The sequence below is a fragment of the Sander vitreus genome, chromosome 1, assembly GCF_031162955.1.
Source record: "Sander vitreus isolate 19-12246 chromosome 1, sanVit1, whole genome shotgun sequence".
In the NCBI taxonomy this organism is placed as follows: Eukaryota; Metazoa; Chordata; class Actinopteri; order Perciformes; family Percidae; genus Sander; species Sander vitreus.
The window spans coordinates 13,468,551-13,483,758 of record NC_135855.1 but is presented as its reverse complement, the minus strand read 5'-3'; the positions used below and the strand labels follow the sequence as shown (position 1 = coordinate 13,483,758).

The 15,208-nt window shown below is 40.4% G+C and overlaps 1 protein-coding gene across 1 annotated transcript in view; it reads left to right on the top strand.

The window, feature by feature from the left end:
- znf609b (zinc finger protein 609b) overlaps window positions 1–15,208 on the top strand; it is a 79,838-nt gene continuing 64,630 nt past the window's right edge. Inside the window, 1 exon segment of the mRNA XM_078271324.1 lies at window positions 1–442. The gene's annotated coding sequence lies outside the window, so the exon portion shown is untranslated.

Below are 15,208 nucleotides of genomic sequence, written 5' to 3'. Positions count from 1 at the left end.
CCCGCTGCTGCTGGTTGGCTACATTGTATCAGTTCCCACACGAAGAACTACCACGGCACTCATCCAGAAACGGCGAATACGGAGGAATTAACCTGGATGGAAAGCTATTCGCTGTGGGATTAATTGCCAGAAGGTCGCGGGAGAGGACTGGACTTGTGTCGGGCTTGAGACGGCACCGATAAAAATGCCCTCAGGACTCGGGTTGTTTTCGATGAGGACGGTATCTCGAAGTGTGATGGCAGAAGTCCAGTGAATCGCTGGCCTCCCCTCCTCTCTTGTGTTGGGTGTCTTGGGGAGTGCGCTGCCACTGCTTTCTGGTGCTTCAGATTTTTTTTGTAGAGGTTTTGTTATACTTCACACTTAACTGTGATTTGTTCTTTTTATGGAGTTCGAACCACCATGGACAGACCCGGGTTTGGAATAGGAGTGGCTAGCTAAGTCAGTAAGTTCCTACATTTATCTCTATTTTTTTTTTTCCTCTTTCATTGTTGATAGTGCTACGACTCGTTAGCCATCTAACGTTAGCCTTGCGTGCAAAGCAAGCTGGCTAGCTTTACACCATATAGCCAACACAGCATGCAGCAGCAGGCAAGCTAGCCAAGCCTGACTGCACTCTGAGCTCATTGTTTAACTCTGCCAGCAAGCGTAGTAGGCAGATTAGCTCAGTACACCAAGCTAAGTTAGCTCTGTTAGCTTCTGAAAGTGTAACTAACGTGTAAAACTGGTAGCTAAGTAACGCTATAGCACCTCAATAAAATCGCTAACTAATACTATTTAACTTGCATGCATAGTAACGGCCAGCTCGAGGAGAGCAACGACTATTAATTGTTTAAAAAAAACAAAAAAAAAAACACGTGCCTGACCACATTTATAATTTCCCTTTAGAGTTAATGTTAGGCAACAAAATGTTTTAAGTAAACATTAGTTTGACAGAGTTAAAGCTACAGATTCCACCAGTGTTGTGTCTACAGTTTCCCAAGCTGGGCACCAGGGACCCCAGGGCATCCGTGAGGAGGTTTTGATCTCAAGATAAACAGAAACTGAAATGTTTTGTTTTTTTTGTTGTTTTTTTTGCTCTTGAGGTTTCAACCTGAATGTGAGAATATGTGTGAGACTGACTATTTAGCTTTCACTTCCGCTACTGGTGCCACTGTAACAACAGTTTGTTACGCTTCTGAAACAAGGTCTATCTAGAACAAAGTCTTCTCCAAGGGGACGAGATCTCATTAAAATGGTGGATTGTGGTCTTAATACATTTGGAACCCTTCTCTCCAGATTACTCGGATAATTTTTGTTGGCTCATGTTCTTGGAGCTGTCCTATCATCCTGAAGTGATTAATTTAATGAAAGCACAATTACTATTTTATATAAGACCATTGGAGCAGCATGGACCCTGTAGTCCATGCTGCTCCATAGAGTAGGACTGTGCCACATTAAAGACTGGCCAAGTATCTCTCTATGGTTAGTTAAAAAGCTAAAACATGAAGAAGTTTCTTCAAAACTGTTGCTAACTATACAACCCTTTTGTTGCCTTTTAAACATGGTGGTATTATAAAGTTCAATTAGCCATATTTGCATAGGCAAAATGACGAATGATGATGGATGGATTTAATTGCAAAATAAATTAGTCGTTCCAAATGCACCACTGCCAACAGTTAATCAAATATGATTGGTTGTTCATGCATGTTATTTATGTTTCTGTTTTTAGCACTGTTTAGTGCTTACAATGCAACTCTTAAAGTCCTCCATCTGGCGTGACTAAATGAATGGGTATGTAGTTTTAGGCTACATCCACGCTAATACGTTTTCGTTTTAAAAACGCACAACTTTTGCTGCGTTTTTGCCTTGTGTCCTTCAGCGTTTTAGAACCCCCTAAAACGGAGACACTGGAAACACAGCTGACACCCTTTTTAGTTTGAAAACTCCAGGGTTGCATTTTAGTCTGGATGGGCGGAAAAGCAGACTTTGAAAATGATAACGCCCACATTCGCTTCCTGATGGTCTCTTCAAACCCGACATGTCCTTCCTGGATTCCTCATGCCCCTATCACGTGACCATTATCCAGAATGGTTAATTCAACATGGATAATGAATTACAGCCCTTTCTGACCTTGTTGTCGGTTCTAGCAGCTGTTAGTAATGCTACTACTGCCTACATGCGGCATGCGCAAGAAGCAAACTATTAGCAATTTGCAACAATTCCCCTGTCCAACGGCGTTATCAGCCTTACACCGGCATGCGCATGGCCAGTGTACGGGAAATGGTCTGTGATATGTGTTTTGAGGTGTGTTGGTATTGATGGAGATTAGTTCTGAAGCGGTGCTAAAACGTTTGTAAAGATAGATTGTTTTCGTTTGAAAATGAAAACATAGTGGTGTGGATGTAGCCTTAGCATTACCTCGCAGGGACATATTTGAGTGAGGGTCAATAATGTCTGTAAAAAACACCAACTCTATCTTGGTCACAATTCTCTCAAAAACTAAACTAAGGGATCCAAGTCTGTTTATGTGTTTATGTCAAAAAACAACAACATACTAGTACGATATATTGTTAATGGATTTTATAAAAGCAAAATTTGATACCAGTATGAGCCTCACAAATCCAGTATTAGTCGGGTATACTACCCACCCAAGGATTGGCTAATTTTGTCCACTTATTAAGGTTTGAGCTGCCATACCATGCGTTTTCAATGTATTCAGTTGGAATGGGTGGTTTGTTTGTTCATTGAAGTTGGTTGCTGAAATGAATCGCCTTCTGTCAATGCTGTTTGTACAGATAAATGCACCAATCACCAAAGAGAGAGAATGGACACTTTAAATATTTGGCAGACAAACATTTAACTTGTTCTGAGAAAGCCTTAAACATTAATGCTGCAGTTCATGTTAAATGTCAGTTTGGCAGCTCCATGTGGCGATACATCTGTGCTGGTAATACTGATAAAGGAAAACCTTAACATAAATGCAAGATAGTAATCCTCCTACACACATTTGTAGTAATCACTGGACTGTTAATCCACTTTGTTCCAGTGTCTCATGCCATAAACATTGCTGATTTACACCGTGCATTAATTCAGTTGTTTCGGAAGTCCTTAGTTTACCAACCAGTTAGCTAGCAGCAGACTTGTGGTTTTGTAGTACTTAATGCTTTGTCGCAGAGGTCAGAAGGTGCGGTTAGGTGCAAATGACGTTATATGCTCATTTGCATATTAGTGTCGCCATCACGCAATTATTTGCATAAAGCTTAGTGGTTGTCGGTTGCAGCGAGGGAGAGATTACTAAATCAAAACTTGGAGGAGCAGCTTGTCACTTAAAATGAGAATAGCTGGTCCACCTTAAAGCCAGCCTGCCTTAAGTTAGAGAGTCTTTGCTAAAGTTGTTGCTAGCTCCGTGGCTAAACCCTTGACTTTCTTTGGTGTATAAAAATAATAACGGTCGGCCTGTTGTCCAGATGCTCTCCACATTGTTGTATACGCTTAGGCGGAGTGCAAAAAACGTAGGCGCTGCGCCTAAGCTGTATATAATGGCAGGGAAAACCCTGACTTTGCACGGCAGCTGGATTCTCGCGATGGCACGAGATCACGCACGACTCGCGGGATCACATATCGCACGAAAATCCATCTGGTCAGGCTTCAAGTAATGCGTACGTGTCCGGACTGCAGCAAACCAAACTAATCAGCGTCCGGCGAGGAGTTACTGGCAGCTTCGGGTGTGGTTTAGGTGTGTGTGACGGCCGCGACTGATCGTTCCAAACAACACAAGCGAGTTCACACGATAGACGGATGGTTTGTCCAATCACCTGCCAGGTAAACGGCCTGCCCTTTTCCAAACTGTTTCCAAAAGGCTTTGGTACAGGGCGCGTGAGAAGATCAACTTTACTAGAGCTACTGTAATTTGTCAGCTTTGCCTATAAATGATTCAAGCCTATTTCTTAGCCTGTAAAATAGTTTGGTCAGTATTGATTCCTTACTGACTCTTTTTGGATTGATTTTTACACATTTTAAGGGTGTTTTACATTGAGACCGGTTATTACTTATTCTTCTAATGTTGTACTCGTCCTAATGAAATCAATACAAGAGATAGTAATATAACACTATCAAGCCAAAAGGGTTTCACATTGCCAAGGATTCTTTCCCCCCTAAATTGAAATGATGTAGCTGGCAAAATAATAGTTGGCGCACTGGTGTTCCTGTTAATAATTGTAGTACTTCTACAAAACAAACGTTTATTTGTTCTTTTCTATAATTTCTTACAAATAAACTTCAGTACTAGCTCACTGTGAGAGAAAAAGCTGGTGCTGCTTCCTTACCAGCCGACTACCTTTTCAAAGGCAGTTCCCCTCAAATATGATTACATTATTCATTTTTTTGTAGTAATTTGTTTTAATCGTCGTAAGAGTGTTAGGAGCCTAATTGCAGCTTGTCAGGCACATTTTATGCAATCTGACAGAGCCATCAGTTGTAAAGTGGAAGGGAAATTTAGGACTCCAAGCTCCACACAATAACATGACATTTTATAGTTTCAGAGATGTGTAAAGCCTGAGGTGAACACAAGAGCGATGCCCATTGAGGAAACAACTATTACCTTATTCACCGTTTGATTTTTGTGATAACTGAGCTGCTGGAACGTGTCCTTTTTTCAGTGGGGGAACATGGAAACAACTGAGGGTAGTTTAGGCTTTCACTCAAAAGCTCAAATGGGTTTCTGTTGGCTAGAAGAAAATATTAAGTCTCAAGGATCTGCAAAAACAGTGACCGTTTTGTGTTAATTTTGAACAGCCTTTCACAGTTTTTAAAAGCCGTTCTACATCAGACTGGATATCAAAGAAACAGTGTAGAAGAAGAGAAGTTAACCATGTTTGTTTAGAGGACCAGGGCATCAGATTAGTCCAGGAGAAGGGGATTATGTTGGCTTTGTAAGGCTCCTGTCATCTCATGGCCTTACACCAGCTGATGGCATCCTAAGAAAGGATTTAGCCCATATCCTTAAAGGTAGCTGGTAATTTAAAGGCTTTCAGGCACCTTTTAAAAGCACCTGAATGAAGGCATTTACTTTAAGTGAATGTACACCCCCATATGCACTTATATCCTGGGTTTTGACTTATAAAGCATGCTAAATGAGAAGTGTATGCACTCCTTAATTCCCTTAGTGCAGTGGTCAGTCCATATTAAGCCTCATAATGTAGTTAGTGTCATTAGACAGGTCGAGATGTGGATGGAGTAACCTTTGTAGTTTTTGAATTTCCCCTCTGGGGATCAATACAAGTGTATCTTATCTTAAAACATTATACAGCATTTCCCCAAGTTTGAGATTTATTCAAAATGATCCCCCCCAACCCCCTAAGTGATAGGGCTTTGGGCTTGTTTAAGTGCTGGTTGGAAGCTCCAACATCCAAGACTTGAGAGTCTGCAGAAAAGCATCATTACATGACCTGACTTCCAGATGGTAGTCAGTAATTGTAGATTAAATCAGTCCAACTGCACACAGCACTTTTACTGCATTTAACAGGAAGAATTAATGCATAAACGCATAAAAAAATCTGTTTGGGTAGTCTCAGGATTTAACAGTTTTTTTTGTTTTAGCCCTTTAGATGTCTGTCAATACACAGTAGAGTTACATCAATCCAAATAGGAATAGTGGGCAACTATTATATCATATTTTATTTATATATCATATTATTTATTATATCGGCTGATTAATGGATTCTGAAGATGGTCCTTAGTTGCAGCCTTAATACAGAATCCAGTGCAATCTTTTTATTTTCTGTTTTATCTACAGCTGCATATTGCACACTTTGCCCAAAGTAGGCTCCCAGTAGAATGTGTTTAGTAGTAGGCTATAGATGCATATTTGAACAGTTGAATAGTTCTGCATGAGAAGGTAGCCTGCATCACAACTTTCACTGTGATGGGTTCAGTGTTTTGTATTGTGCTCTCTGGTGTTTTGGTATAATAACCGTTGTGAGAGGCGTGCCATCTGGAGCTGTTGTGAGTGCAAGGTTTGAACAGCATTTGGATCATCTCTTCATCTCCAACAGGAACAAAAATGCGGAGGTTCAAATGCAGCTTTCAGCCAATAAGAGGCACCTGAGAAATATTGAAATGTTGCAGAAATGGTAGCAATGGAAACGGCTCACTACACTCGCAGACCTGCACCGTCTTTGAAAATGTCATTAATTAAAACGGCTTGTTGCTCTTTTTCAAATGTCAAAGCACCATGAGGTGTGTATTTATTTATTTTATTTTTTTTACATATTTTGTTTAATTTTTTTTTTTTACTTTTTTTCCTGGAGCTATTTGTAATGTTGACTAGATGGGACATTTGTCATTTGAACTGTGAAGTCGTATCATGGGTCAAAGAATAAGCAGGTGCAGAGAGCACCCTTTTGAATGCTTGTTGCTGATTTGCCAGAGACTGGTGATCCATCTTTTCCTGGGATGCAAGCCCAGGTTACACTCAATTCTTTCCCCCCACACAAGCTATATAGATATTGTCAGCTTTTGTGGCGCAGCGCAGTCTTGAGTGCTGCAACGTTGCTGTGTCATTTGCCTACGGTTTGAAGTACCGTCCTCCTGTGTTCTTAGAAAGAAATTATCAGTCAATTCAAGCTGATTTTGATAGGTTTGATTTTATTGTTGTCTTGTAACAACAAAGCCCTGTCAAATTGCACTAGTATGTTGAACGCACAGTTGCTTTCAGTACTGTCTTCATTCATCCACTCATAAGCAACATGACCTCATTAATCACTCTCGCTTCACTTGTCCCTGACACTGGTGATCTTTTCACTGCAAGTGACACACGACGACTTTCCACCTACAAATGGCTGATTAATATACCAGACAGTGTACAGAAAATTCAGACTGATCTCACAAAGTGGCGTGCGTATGACACGCCAATTCGTATGCCATTATTGGCTTGGTTATCAAGACGCATAAACCCAACCGTAGCCTCGCGATAACACGCCACGTGGCTTTAGAAAGTGGCGTGTATGTTTACGCTGTGACGTCGCAGACTGCCGTCCGCTGTATACAGCGTAGACGTACACGGGGATAGCTCAAAATGCGTACAGATAACACGCCACTTGGCTTTAGGAAAGTGGGCGTGTATGTTTACGCGATAGTCATGATATCACGTTGGAAAATTACATGAAATTGTTTAGCTGTTCTACACTTCAATGCTTTTGTCGAGAGAAAGCAGTTAAATCTAGTGCCCTCCCAGATGCTGTAAGCTTGATTTTTTTTCTTTCTTTTATAAAGATACATTTTTGAGTTGATATTATCGTAGAGCAAGAAAGGTCTTGTGATGTGTGGGAATTCCTCAGAGCTACATCAATACTTGCTGCCAGGTGGCAGTGGGTGGTTCTGAGACACTGTCTCCATTGCCCCAATTATACTGCAGAACCCACTATTGGCTGTAGAATCAAAGAGAAAGCATTGTCTCTGTCGCATGACGCAGGCATCACTTGTGATATTGACGGGTAATTGAGAGAACATCCACAAAGGGCAAAATTGCTGTACTCTCAAGTGGAAACAGATGATGAAGTGGAACTTCAATTCAAATGTCAATATTATATGGAAAAAGTAGTAATTGTTGTCCTTTGTCTTAAGTATTACTAACCGAGTTGCTGCTATGCTGAGCACACATGGTAACCAACATTTTACATCCATCTTACCCTTGTGTTGACTTTGGGTCACATTGACCCGTTTTCAATTTTTGTTTTATATCAGAAAATATGGGACGTAGAAATAAGCGCTGAAAATGTGTAGAAGAAAAATTTTACAATTTAAAATGTTGGAAAAAGCAAAAACAAACTGTGAAAAAAAGGCGTCAAAAAGGTCTGGGGAAAAAAAAAGAAGTGTTTTTTTGTTTTTCCAAAGGTTGACGGGAAGACAACACAAGGGAGCAGCTTTGTTTTATAGACCACTGAAGAGTTGTAATTTCAGGCTCAGAGTGATCATGTCCAGTTCCTTTTACTGAGCATGGATTTAAAAAAAAGACTGGTATTACAGGCTTTAGTTGCTTGATTCTCCATAACATATTTAAATATCATGGGGATAGTTTATTAGGCTTGATGTGTTTTCAGTTGTTCAACAGTGAAAACATGACTAAAGAAACTAGTACTGGATATTTTTTCTGCTTTACACTTGTATAGGTTGATTTCAAAACTGGTTCACATCTGTGTTATCAGTGGCAAGAAATCCCCATTAAGTCTACCAATTTTTGGTAAATTAGTAGTAAAGCAAATTAGTCCGTTTTGGCGTGCAGTTACAGGCAATTGTATGAGGGCCCTTACGGTTTGACAGTTATGGTAGGCCAGTTGCCCTCGGCAACCACATTTGGACCTGTGACAACCATTTTGTGAAGTCTGGTTGCTGTTATTGGTAACCAACACACTTGTTTCTCTGTCCTTGGCATTAAATATTGCACCTTTGCAAAAAGATCGCTACTTTTGTGTTTTGTTGAAAATGTCCAAATATCTGCACGGGATTAGCTCTACCTGGGGGACCTCTGCAGTAAATAAAATACAAGCAAATAACACTTGCAGTAATCGGACACTTCATTCACATATTATAGAAAGAGGAAAAAAAAAAAAAACATGAATGACACAGGACACATCACACTGTATCTGCAGGCAGTGTACATTGTTTTCTTCTGGCTTCAGTGCCATAATGCTTACTGCACATGATGATAAAAATGTTTGCAGTATGGACATTTGTCTAAACAGTCAGAGAAGCAATCTTGTGGATTGGACTGTCCCAACTGGTTTGGAAAAATATGGGTGGGTAATGTTTCACTCAGCGGCTTTAGGCAGATATATGCCTCTATTGAGATGTTGTGGTTTCTACATGCGGGGCAACGGGCTACATAGAGACCACAACAACTGTTATCGCTGTGTTTTCTCCTACCTTTTTCCATTGCCGGTAGAATTTATGGATAGGTGAGACAACATGAAGCGGGTTGTAAAAAAAAAAAAAAAAAATGCTTTGATTACCCTCCTTTTCAGTAATGTTAGACAAATTGTGTATTTTGTGATCTTGCAAAGCCATTTCCTCTGAAGTCCTTCTAACCACAATGAGCTCGGTCCACAACAAAGGGAATAAATGAAGGCAAACCTCAATCACTTTGGGTGTGTAATAAATGCACGACACGGCCTGATAACGCACAACACATCCATCTGTTGAGGTAGTGGTGCCATGACAATCAACGGGTTAAATCCTACGCTGTACTATAAATCAGTTCCCACGCCGTAGGCATCTACTGCAGGAGCAGTGAAACAACTCGACAGAGAAGCATAAATTCAGCTTTAGTGTTATTAGTAGTAAAGTGAATTATTGAGATCCTCCAAGCTGTGAATATGTCAGACTAAATATGAATATGTGGCATGGCACTGCTGAAATGGAGCACTTGTGCCATCGTGAATGGTTGTCTTTGGTTTTACTTGTACCATACTGTACTCTGCCAAAGGAAATAGATTACGTGGTGACATAAAAGGGGGAATATCATGTCTGACAGTCTTACCTGTTTGCTTTGCATTTTAATTTGGCAGGCGCCATAAAAGAAGACTGATGATGTTGGAGAGAAGGAAAGCAGACAGCCATGTAGAATAGGAGAGGTCGATGGATAACTGAAGGAAGCTGACATTATTTACAATCGGAGGAAAAAGCAAGCAAACCTGTGCTCTTTTAGTTTTCAGGTTGACTGAGCATTTGAGGTCTGACCTAGCTGACTTGCATTTTTCAAGGTGGATGCACATGTGACCTTGTCATTTCCTGTAATGGATGACCCATGAGTGGACCATGGTGGTAGCAGATATGTAAACAAGGCTGTCGGACATCTGAATAAGGCAAACACATTTAACATTAGGTGCCGTTTTTGATGTTTCAGCATGATTGCGTTGTAAAATATAACAAGGAAAACTAGTCTGACTCTTCCCATACCCGCATATTGCTATTTTGCAGCATGGAAACTATGGATGTTCGCAGCAGTGTAGTACCAGGACTTTAAGACCAGTGTGCGCAGTGTCTAAAAAATGGTTGGCTAATGGGAGTTGAAAAGTGGGAGTGAACATTGGTGAAAAGGTTAAGCAACCATGCTGCACCAATAACCATCAATCCAGTATTGGAGTAAAATACGAAAGCATTGCATTACAGTAAGTCTGTTTTTTTTGTTGTTTTTTTTTTTTTTTGTTTTTTTCTTCCCTCCATTCTGGGTATAGCTTACTATCTGTGAAATGTAACCTGTCACTCCTCCACTGCCTTACATACATTTTCCAGCATTTCAAATGCCAGCATTGATTGATTGAGTGTGTGCATTAGTGTCGGCACTCACTGTCAGATGTTACTGCCTGCTTTTGCGGTTTTAGGAGCTAGATGTCAGTTGCAAGATGAAGTTACATAAGGTGGAATGAAGAAGGCGAATTTAATGGGATGTGAAATAGAAATAGTAGAAAGAATTGCCAGTAATTGATTCTACACTGTCAAAGGCTTGCAGTAATACTGATCAATTATAAATTGGGTCTAAATCGGTGCTTACTCCTGATACTCATCAATGTTTGAATGTGACACTTGTGCCTCTCAGGAACAGATCACTGTTGCATTGATTTTGGAAAGCTACCATGTAAGAGTGACGCTATTTGAAGCCTTTCTTATTGACTTGGCCTCTGAATGGGCATGTTCAGACCAAATAAAAAATTGTGGGGGTTGTGCGGCAGTGGGAGAGTCACTTCAATTGCCCGTCTGTGAGACGTCCTGTTGTGTTTTTGTTTTTTTTAACCCCCCAATGTAGCACAAGTAGACTTGTTTTCCGTCAGATCGTTATGGATCTCAACATTTCCGACTGCACTTAAAGGCAGCTTCATTTCACCGAAAAAGAAATGAGACAGGGGGACTGTGCTTTGTGCTGGAGCTTGTTGCAGGAAACAGTCAGCTGTTACACAGAGTTTGTTTTTTACCCTCATAGTTTTGTTTTTTTTAAACTTTCTTGTGGCAGCGATAGAGGCAGTGAGGTTTACTGAACGGAGCCCTCACACCACCTCAAAACGGATTGCCAAGTCGGATTGCCCGTTACATGACTGGCCATCGCAGGGTGACGTCGCGTTGCGTTTCTCCACAAGTTAAATCTGTCTCAACTTTTAGCCCCAGGCCGCTTCGTTTTTTGTTTTTTTTTCCCGTGCTCTTCCGCAGCTTAAATGTACTACCCCAATTCAAAATGAATGGGAAGACCTGGGTTTTCGCCGAACCATCTGACGGACGCCTGAGTGTGAACGCAGCCTCAAGCAGCTACCGGGAAGTAGGCAGGCAGTTATGTTCAGTTAATGGTTGTCCATGCCCTCTAGCTAGCTAGACATTCACGTGGCAACACCTCAACTGTTCACAAACAGTGCAGTAAAATAGTCGCTCAGCAGCGGCCTGTTGTCTTCTCATAGTTAGGCCAGTGTTCTCTGTGGTGCTGTTGTTGCTGTAATACAGGTTTCTGCTGATCAGTCAGTAGGTTAAGTAGAAGATTCAATATGGATTAAACTAGTTTAATGGTTTGAAATTTCCAGAGAAGTTATAAATACATATGGTGGAATGCCTTGTGTGCAGATGGTCATTTCAGCAGGAATTTGCTGGAATCCGGCCTGGCAGGCTGCCTGTGCAGGAATGCATGTAATAAACAATACACAAAAGACTGAAGCGAAGAAATGGTGTCTTTATCTTATTCTATTATATATAAACGCACACACTCCCACAAAGACCCATAAAGACACGCATACCGAGCAGTGTTAGACAAGGGACTGTCTGCTCTTTAGCCTCAGGCCTTGTCCTTTCACAGCTCTTCCTACTCCCTCATTTGTCAGTCAGTATTTAAGTAGAAAAACAAACTTCCTTTTCCCAACACATTTATTTAACTCCTCTTCTGTTTACATTCCGGATTGAGGAGAAAAACCTCAATATAACTTTGATTGATTGAGTGGGGAAAATATTCCGCATGGACACTCATCTCTCTTTAGAATTGGTTTTTGCCATGTGGCGTTCTACGTCTTGAAGCCTGTTGATTTTCTCCTTGTTCTGTGTAGACCTAGTTTTAGCGTCTCAGGAATAAAATGTGGAACATTGGGCTGCTTCTCATGTTACCTGTGAAGGGGTATCTTTGGGGGGGGGGGGTGTATCTTTGCAAGCTCCCCTTTGTAGTTAATTAGTTTCAAGTGCAAATAAGCATGTAAGTGCCTTTTTAATAATGTCAAAAATGGACCCTTGAACAGCGAGTCTGTGGTAGCTGTGGCAACATCTGGCACATAGTGACTTTCTGCTTAATCGGAAAAGGATAAAAGGAAACGTGCATCGTGGTTAAGCTTAGCGGTGTATTCACATTAGTTAATAATCTTGATTTGAAGCCTGGTTTCAGTCGAGTTAAGTGGAGGCAGTCAGGCGCGACTGTCACGCTGATTATCCTCTAATGAGAGAGAGCTTGAGCTCGTCGAGCTGACTGACTACCCCAACCCCCCCAACATCACCACTGACTCTTGAGTCTGATAAAATCAGATGTCCTTAACACTGTAAGCTGACCCAAAGTCTGTGTTGTTTATTTGAAACCGTTCAGTGACTGAAGTTTGAGATCGTCCCAGGAAAAAAAGCCAATGAGATGCTGTTGAGGAAATTCCCATTTAACAAAAATGATCTTATCCTATCATCTTAGTGTATTGAGTACTAGTGACAATGAGAGAGCAATTATGTCAGTGACATAAGCCCCGTTAAGAAATCATTGTAATATTTCTGCAGTAATGTTTTCAACTTAATTCATGTGTTCCTGGAGTGGTTAGGTATAAAGTCAATGACCTTCCCTCTAGCGATGTCCCGATTTGCTTTTTGGACTCCCGATCCCGATCTTTTAAATATTGAATATCTGCCGATACAGAGTCCTGATCCGATACTTGTAGCTGCTCAGATAATAGAGCTGCTTACCGTTTTTTACAAAAATATCTAAGTAAACAAAGTAAAATATGTCTTAAGCTTAATACATTTAACTTACTGCTGCAAATGAGTCTTCTCTCAACACCAAAATAGTTCTCTTCCAGTCCACCCCCAACCAAAAAATAAAGTCTCAGACCCCTTTGGACAATGAAAACTAAACTTAGTGATGCCTCTTTTGCTTAATAGTCAATCTTTGATAAAAACGAAAGTTAGTGACACGTCTTGCGCTTAATAGTCAATCTTTACCGATGTCGGCTCCAGAGAATAACGGCCTGAAAGCATGGTTTCCTGGTGGAATCACGGAAGAAGTGCGGAGAATTAGAGTAATCCGCTTCTGTAAAATAAAAGGGTGACTAAGAAAGACAGACTTTTTTACCTGTTGCCAAGGGCTAGCAAGCCAAGAGACACTCCCTGGACAGACACTGGTGAGTGGCCGCGGTCATCTTGGTTTGAAAATGCCAGCATCCAGGCAGTCTGGTGGTGAGTTTGTGGCACAGGGCGTGTATGGATAAAAGGTGGTGATCACTACAAGCTGATGTACATGATTTGGGTAAGGTAAACGGCGTGAATGCTGATCCCCCGATGCCAAAATCGTCTGATCCGATAATGTGATCGGGACATCCCTACTTCCCTTTATATTTATCATTGCTATACTTATTTGACAATACTAAACCTTTTATCAAAAACGCAAGATGCAACAGTGTCTGATTAACACTGATTAGCACACGTCAACATCCCTTGCTGTTTACAACCTCCCAGGAAATATAAGAGATAGATAATCTTTTGAAAGAGACTTGCGTCTCTCCTACAGCTGCAGGAATTTAAGGATTTTTTTTGCATGTGAATATACTGTGCCTAACTTGCATGTAATACAAACGGTTGTACTTGAAAGCTAGCGTAACCAGAGCAAACAATCAACAAATCAGAAATGAATTGGACTGTGTAGTAGACGGGTGTAGTAGTCAACACAAAGCACTTCAAGTGTTCCCTCATCTCCACTGGTACTTTTCCTGCTTCTGAATAATTCAGTTTCTTGGTTAATGCCAAAATTCCCTTGGTTTTTTTCTCTAGTACCACTGTAGACTTTTAAACGTTAAACCCTGAAAACCCTTTTCATCCAAGTTAGGATGTTATGTCCAAATTGATAGAGCTTTACTAGTTGGTATTTTCAGCATATCTGATATCTGCAAACCATTGTATATATTGCACGTCTTTTGATTCAGGGTTTTCTTAGTCTATTCTTAATTATGTTAGATATCAGATCATGAAGCAGTTACTGTATATTTTGCAAAGCTCTCACATTAAGGGGATCATTCTCTGTCACTATAGATACTTCTTTATAATTTATAATATCTGACATTTTCGCAGAAGTCATTACTTGGTCCCACCTGTTCTCAGTATCTATACAATTCAGAAGCTAAATATGTCTTTGCATTCTTATGCAGATGACACCGGCTTTTACTTGAAGAGCTTCATCAAGAGTGCATGTCCTAAAACCTTCTGCAGCTAAATGAAAGCATGCCAGCCTAAAGAATCTTACTTATAACCAAGGCAGTCTTTCCATTAATAATAAAATCACTATACAACCCTTTGCTCAGCTTTGCAGAAACCGCAGTGTAGCATTAATCTTTCTGGCTTAATGATCTGCTGCAGCTACTACTAAAGCTAACTACTTCTCCATCTTAAATTTAATGTTGGTCATTTGAAGATATAGCAAAAAAAAAAAAACATAAGTTAACTTATGGAAATACAAAACTGTTTAATCATTTTTGATTAATTGCACTGCTCAAATTTTACTTTATAGGACTGTTTCAGTTGCATCTTATTCCACATGAGTTTAAATACTAAATGTGCCATATTAGTGTTTAATCACACTCCACCATATAGATGGATATACTAATGATGTATTCATTAAAATACAACCTGAAGTCCCTCCTCTGTGACATTATGCATGCACTCAGTGAGCCTACTTTACAATTGATCACAAACAGTTTGTGCCACAGTAGACGCTGCTGCTGCAACTATATCGACTTGCATCGAGACAGAGTGTTTCAATTATAGAATGAAGTGAGCAGAGATAATGAGAAGTGTTTTGATAATCTTACTGACTGGCTTTTGTAATTCAGAAATCATGGTAGAGTGCCATGGCTAAGGATGTTAATGGAGCTTATCTTGTTTCTGCCAGAGTCCTCTTTGAGAACAGGAAAAATCAATCTGGCACCTTGTCAAGGTTTTAAGATCGGGGTTTCCTTACACTCTG